We start from the raw sequence: 8,053 nt of genomic DNA on the forward strand, positions 1-8,053 counted from the left end.
AACCCTAAACGTTTGTCCCCTGTTCTATTGATTTCAACATGATATGATATTAGCCTCAGGGGGAAAATCCAGGCTCTGAATTGAGAGAGTTACTATATATGAGATTTAACAAAAAGTGACTAACACAAAAAGAGTTCTGTTACACTTACCACGTTGGTGACCCACTTTAATCAAAATGCAACACTTCAAAATGTATCTAGCTGTTTTCTACAAATTGTCCTCTAACCAGGGATGTACACATTATTCCCAGATTCTGTGTGGTTTTTAGCTGTTAGTTTTAACAGGACGTGCAACCTCATCTCCCTTATGTCACACAAATGATTTTAACATGATATCGATGAGTTATAACAAATAAGTGTTGTGTTCCTTTGTTTAATGACCCCTACATTTAAATGTATCGCTCCAAGATGTAGCTGACTGTCTTCTGCAGGTTGTCCTCTAACCAGTGAGGTAAAATATATCTCCCATTTCCATGTGTTTTTTTAGTTGTTAGTTTCAACAGCACGTACAACCTGATTTCCCCCCTAATCGATATCAGTGATTTATTGCTGCTTGTGCAGTTTATAAGGTGCTTGTTTAAATAAATACAAGTAATATGATTATTGTGGCAGATGTTTGTGTAAATAGCACATTTTATGTTTAGGTTTTCGATTTATCCCAAACTGTTTCTGCATATTGGTTAATGATTTGGACACGTTAAAACTGTGTTTTGACATTGGGGCTATCCCACCTAGCAAAATGTAATTGAGGAGACTGAAAATAAGACTATGCAACCACATTTTTCATATTTACATTTCATGTAACATTTAGTAATCATAATTATTTATGCAACCAACTGACAATTTTTGGTACATTTATATTGACATTGTTGCCCTGCTTTTAGAATATCAGGATTCATTCTCAGATGTGCCAACCCAAATGTACTAGAGCATGACATTGTGGACTGGGCCCAGATCCAACAACATGCCTATCTAGTGAACCCTGAAAAGAGAGAGAAGCTCCGCAGTGAGGTGGAAAGTTACTACGGATATTGCAGGAGTTTCCTCTTGAAATCAGACATGTCTGTGGTGAGGACAACTTGGTTGCTGATTGTCTCAAGGGTTGGCAGTCAAAAAAGTTTTGTTTTGTGGGAAAAATTGCTTATTTTCTGGGGGGGGGGATTCTATAGAAATTATATGATTGTGTATATTATTATTTAGAAATACGTGTTTTTTTCCTTGTTTTTAATTGTTGACAGCCAGTAGACACCATGTTTATATTTGTGAAGGTGAAGCATTGTTGCTGATTATAATGTGAAATGGAAGTTGTTTTCTGTTGGTGGTGAGCAAACTTGTCCAACAAAAATATAGGATATATTTGTTGTCTTAAAGGGGGAAGGTGTTACAGGCTTTGGTTTTTCCATTTATGTTTTGAGGTTGGACTTTAGCACGTCTAGCTCGTTAGCACGTCTAGCTCGTTTAGCTCGTTAGCACGTCTAGCTTGTTAGCACGTCTAGCTCGTTAGCACGTCTAGCTCGTTAGCACGTCTAGCTCGTTAGCACGTAGGACGCACTGATTGGTGTCACCTCGTTAGTCAGTATGTGTTACACCTGTGCTGGCTTGTCCATCTCGTTAGTGGGAAGGTGTTTCACCTGAGCTGGTCCAGGTTCTATTTAAGAGTGTCTGGCCCAGTGCTCCAGTTGTCTTGATACATGTGGAGAGTCAACACCTTTAGTTGCTCCGCCTTTTTGGTTTGCGTCCTGTCTTTGAGTTTGGTGTGGGTTTTTCCTTTTGTTTCTCATGGTGGGTGTCTTTTAGGTCCCAGTTGTTGTTACTAGTCAACTTTCAGTGGACACTGAGAGCAAAACTGCAAGATTATGTTATAATACTTTCATTGCATCAAATGGTTGTTTTATGCAACAGAATAGAGGGTTCTTATAACTATTGTGTCTGTGTTCTACTGAGGATGGGCCTCTGGGAGAAAACACTGACAGGAGATTTACAATGTCTTTTGGGTGATAAAACCTAAAGAGACTGCATTCCAGAGTATGAGTTAATGTTTCTGTTCTATATGGGACCAGGGAGAGATGACCCCAGGGCCAGACCCTGGTCTCTACACAGAGTACTGTTTTTACAGCAGATACTGTCTGCTGAGAATTATAAGTATCTTTCATACAAATGTTAACCTTGTGACCCGTTCTATACATCTGTTGTTGGTCATGTAGGTTGAAAGGGCTGTAAAAGACCTTTGTACTTTTGTCCTGTGGGTCCACCAGCCATCATTATCGTAGGGCAATTGATTCACTTTATATGTGACGTATTGACCTGCTCCCTTATAAGTGAATAAAGATTTAGTTTAAGAATAACTCTGACTTGTGTGATAATTTCTTTAAAATCAAATGAGACAAACTTAACAACCACATTTGGCGATGGGGATGTGAATCTTCACTTGGTGACCGCTCCTGATGACCTGGGTAAATGGTGCACCAGGGATCCCTCTAATTTGGGATCTCAGTGAGACCACACTTCGGTAACGGAGCAGATGAACCCATCTTTGATCTGAGAGGCAGCGAGCCGAGTATAGATGAGCATGAGATAGAAATGTGAAAATATTCCTGCAGGTTAAAATATTGTTGAAAAACAACTAATTGATTAGGTATGTTTGGGAATAGCATTGTGTGACTGTGATATGAGAGTTGTGTGACTGTGATATGAGAGTTGTGTGACTGTGGTATGAGAGTTGTGACTATGATATGGGAGTTGTGTGACTGTGATATGGGAGTTGTGTGACTGTGATATGGGAGTTGTGTGACTGTGGTATGAGAGTTGTGTGACTGTGATATGAGAGTTGTGTGACTGTGATATGGGAGTTGTGTGACTGTGATATGAGAATTGTGTGACTGAATCTTAATCTGATGTTTGGATAGTAACAGAGATCTATAGTTCCTCCTAGAGATCTATATTTCCTCCTAGAGATCTATAGTTCCTCTTAGAGATCTATAGTTCCTCCTAGAGATCTATAGTTCCTCACAGAGATCTATAGTTCCTCCTAGAGATCTATAGTTCCTCACAGAGATCTATAGTTCTTCATATAGAAATATGCTTAATCAGATGATTGACATGTGGATACATTTTACATTTTAGTCATTTAGCAGATCTTCTTATCCAGAGCGACTTACAGTAGTGAATGCATACATTTCATACATTTTGTTTTTTTTTGTACTGGCCCCCCGGTGGGAATCGAACCCACAACCCTGGCGTTGCACACACCATGCTGGCGTTGCAAACACCATGCTCTACCAACTAACGTTATCTTGGGGTTCCGTTCCTTCACTGCCATCATAGAAGATCACGGGGTGGTATTGAGAGGGGGATGATATTTTAGAAAGCAGCAGAAGGTCTGTAGTTTCTGGGAGGCTTGATTTTGCCGCGGTCTCTGGGAGGCTAGAGAACCGTTGACGATCCGGTCATTGTCCGGGAAACAAAAGTTTATTTTTGGTTCTGCTGGGAGTATGTTTGGAGAGATGCTTCGTAGCTGTGGAGAGTCCTTGAAAAAGCAAATGGAATGGTTGTCGTGACTACCTGAGAATTTCTTACGTTTTATATGGATTCTGTGAATATATGAAAATATGATGAATTGTATGTGTGTATAATGATTACTAGAGATTTGATGAAGTAATACTGGGAATATAATCAGATACAATTTAAACAACCCATATGTAGACGAACGTAGGTTTTGAGTTGGTATCTTTTAATGGATAATTTGATAAAGATGAGGTTTAAGCATTATTAAACAGTCTACAAAGTCTGGCCAATTGTCTCAGAAACTGATGGGAGTGTGTCCACTTTAGGGTAAGTTACCTTAACGATGTAACTATAAAACGTCCAGGTACTACAATTGAAATAAAACAATTGTTTGGGGGGGGGTGATGAGATGAGAAGCAGGACAGGTCACCGTCCTTAGTTAGTTAGTTAGTTAGTTAGTTAGTTAGTTAGTTAGTTAGTTAACGAAGCTAACGTTAGCTAGTTCATTATCACAAAAGTGAGAACTGCTCTAGATTGGAAACTTACATTAATGAGTGTAAAGCCATGTTGGCTTTATGGAAACGATATACAATATATGGGAAAGAATATAGTTGTGGAAATAATCCAAACCTAGTTGTGCCTAGTTAGGACATAACATTAGCTAGCTAGCTAACGGTACTGTACTGTAGCTCATACAACGCCGACGGTCAAACCCGGCTTTCTAATATTTACGTTCATTAACTATAGTAACGTTATGGAAGATATTCACAGAAAACCATCATTGTCTTCGTTATTCATTATTAGTATGTTATATTATTATAATAAATGATTTCGAGACATATTCAGAGCCAAACATCAACCTTTTTAACTGTTGTCGCATCCAAACTTGTCACCATCGTTTTCAGTTGTAATTGCGAAGTTCCCGGAAGAAGTCCAGCAACAACGGAGGTTCCTCGATGAACCCACCTTCTAACAAGTTCTTTGAAGAACCTTTTTGGGCTGTTTTTCATTGACCAAGAACTCTACGGTTCTTAGGGGATCTGAGAACAACTCCAGTTGAACCCTTCATTTTTAGAGTTGTAGTCGGCTCTATTTACTCTCAGATTCAAACATGATGATTAACATCAACGATCAAGTCAGCTGCTGCTGCTCCAATACAGTATGAGGTGAGACGTTGAACTGATGTTGAACTGGGCAGTCAGCTGCTGCTGCTCCAATACAGTATGAGGTGAGACGGTGAACTGATGTTGAACCGGGCAGTCAGCTGCTGCTGCTCCAATACAGTATGAGGTGAGACGGTGAACTGATGTTGAACCGGGCAGTCAGCTGCTGCTGCTCCAATACAGTATGAGGTGAGACGGTGAACTGATGTTGAACTGGGCAGTCAGCTGCTGCTGCTCCAATACAGTAGTAGGTGAGACGGTGAACTGATGTTGAACTGGGCAGTCAGCTGCTGCTGCTCCAATACAGTATGAGGTGAGACGGTGAACTGATGTTGAACTGGGCAGTCAGCTGCTGCTGCTCCAATACAGTAGTAGGTGAGACGGTGAATATGTACATGTAGGTAGAGTTATTAAAGTGACTATGCATAGATGATAACAGAGAGTGGGGGGGGGGCCCTTCCTCTGACACCGCCTGGTAAAGATGCATTGGATGGCAGGAAGCTTGGCCCCAGTGATGTACTGGGCTGTACGCACTACCCTCTGTAGTGTCTTGCGGTCGGAGGCAGAGCAGTTGCCATACCAGGCAGGGATGCAACCAGTCAGAATGCTCTCGATTGTGCAGCTGTAGAATCTTTTGAGGATCTGAGGACCCATGCTAAATATTTTCAGTCTCCTGAGGGGGAATAGGTTTTGTCGTGCCCTCTTCACGACTGTCTTGGTGTGCTTGGACCATGATAGTTTGTTAGTGATGTGGACACCAAGGACCTTGAAGCTCTCAACCTGCTCCACTACAGCCCCGTCGATGAGCACGCCCTCATTCTCAGTCTTCTTTTCCTGTAGTCCACAATCATCTCCTTTGTCTTGATCACGATGAGGGAGAGGTTGTTGTCCTGGCACCATACGGCCAGGTCTCTGACCTCCTCCCTATAGGCTGTCTCATCGTTGTTGTTGATCAGGCCTACCACTGTTGTGGCATCGGCAAACTTAATGATGGTGTTGGAGTCGTGCCTGGTCGTGCAGTCATGAGTGAACAGGGAGTACAGGAGGGGGCTGAGCACGCACCCCTGAGGGGCCCCTGTGTTGAGGATAAGCGTGGCGGATGTGTTGTTACCTACCCTTAAAAAACATGAGCTGGCGCACACCCATGTAGCGCCCTGGCCATAGAGAGGTTTTTTTTGTTCTTTATTTTGGTTAGGCCAGGGTGTTACATTGGGTGTGCATTCTATGTTCTGTTTCTCGGTTTTTGTATTTCTTTGTTTTGGGCCGGCTCCCAATCAGGCAATCACAGCTGAAGTTCGTTGTTGTTGATTGGGAGTCACACATAAGTGCATTTTTTTCCGTTGGGGTTTTGTGGGTAATTGTTTCTGTCATTGTGTTTCACCTGACAGGACTGTTTGGCTGTCAGTTTCTTGTTTTGTTTGTATAGTGTTCTTTCTTATTTAAATATGATGAACACTAACTCCGCTGCGTTTTGGTCCACTCTCTCTTCAGACAGCCGTTACAACCCAGAAAAATAGTTTGTGTGGAGGTCCTGACTAACCGCGAATAAACTATAAACTATCAAAATAAAGAAAGCCGCACACTCCATGTATAAACTCCCAGCAATTGAATGGGTAGTGAGGGGTGATGTCATAATGATAATGGGTAGTGAGGGGTGTGTCATAATGATAATGGCTAGTGATGGGTGATGTCATAATGATAATGGGTAGTGAGGGGTGTGTCATAATGATAATGGCTAGTGATGGGTGATGTCATAATGATAATGGGTAGTGAGGGGTGTGTCATAATGATAATGGGTAGTGAGGGGTGTGTCATAATGATAATGGGTAGTGAGGGGTGATGTCATAATGATAATGGGTAGTGAGGGGTGTGTCATAATGATAATGGGTAGTGAGGGGTGTGTCATAATGATAATGGGTAGTGAGGGGTGTGTCATAATGATAATGGGTAGTGAGGGGTGTGTCATAATGATAATGGGTAGTGAGGGGTGTGTCATAATGATAATGGGTAGTGAGGGGTGTGTCATAATGATAATGGGTAGTGAGGGGTGTGTCATAATGATAATGGGTAGCGAGGGGTGTGTCATAATGATAATGGGTAGTGAGGGGTGTGTCATAATGATAATGGGTAGTGAGGGGTGTGTCATAATGATAATGGGTAGTGAGGGGTGATGTCATAATGATAATGGGTAGTGAGGGTGTGTCATAATGATAATGGGTAGTGAGGGGTGTGTCATAATGATAATGGGTAGTGAGGGGTGTGTCATAATGATAATGGGTAGTGAGGGGTGTGTCATAATGATAATGGGTAGTGAGGGGTGTGTCATAATGATAATGGGTAGTGAGGGGTGTGTCATAATGATAATGGGTAGTGAGGGGTGTGTCATAATGATAATGGGTAGTGAGGGGTGTGTCATAATGATAATGGGTAGTGAGGGGTGTGTCATAATGATAATGGGTAGTGAGGGGTGTGTCATAATGATAATGGGTAGTGAGGGGTGTGTCATAATGATAATGGGTAGTGAGGGGTGTGTCATAATGATAATGGGTAGTGAGGGGTGTGTCATAATGATAATGGGTAGTGAGGGGTGTGTCATAATGATAATGGGTAGTGAGGGGTGTGTCATAATGATAATGGGTAGTGAGGGGTGTGTCATAATGATAATGGGTAGTGAGGGGTGTGTCATAATGATAATGGGTAGTGAGGGGTGTGTCATAATGATAATGGGTAGTGAGGGGTGTGTCATAATGATAATGGGTAGTGAGGGGTGTGTCATAATGATAATGGGTAGTGAGGGGTGTGTCATAATGATAATGGGTAGTGAGGGGTGGTGTCATAATGATAGTGGGTAGTGAGGGGTGTGTCATAATGATAATGGGTAGTGAGGGGTGTGTCATAATGATATGGGTAGTGAGGGGTGTGTCATAATGATAAGGGGTAGTGAGGGGTGTGTCATAATGATAATGGGTAGTGGGGGGTGTGTCATAATGATAATGGGTAGTGAGGGGTGTGTCATAATGATAATGGGTAGTGAGGGGTGTTGTCATAATGATAATGGGTAGTGAGGGGTGTGTCATAATGATAATGGGTAGTGAGGGGTGGTGTCATAATGATAATGGGTAGTGAGGGTTGTGTCATAATGATAATGGGTAGTGAGGGGTGTGTCATAATGATAATGGTAGTGAGGGGTGTGTCATAATGATAATGGGTAGTGAGGGGTGTGTCATAATGATAATGGGTAGTGAGGGGTGTGTCAAATGATAATGGGTAGTGAGGGGTGTGTCATAATGATAATGGGTAGTGAGGGGGTGTGTCATAAATGATAATGGGTAGGGAGGGGGGGTGTCATAATGATAATGGGTAGTGAGGGGTGTGTCATAATGATAA

The sequence above is a fragment of the Salmo trutta genome, unplaced genomic scaffold, assembly GCF_901001165.1.
Source record: "Salmo trutta unplaced genomic scaffold, fSalTru1.1, whole genome shotgun sequence".
Classification (NCBI taxonomy): domain Eukaryota; kingdom Metazoa; phylum Chordata; class Actinopteri; order Salmoniformes; family Salmonidae; genus Salmo; species Salmo trutta.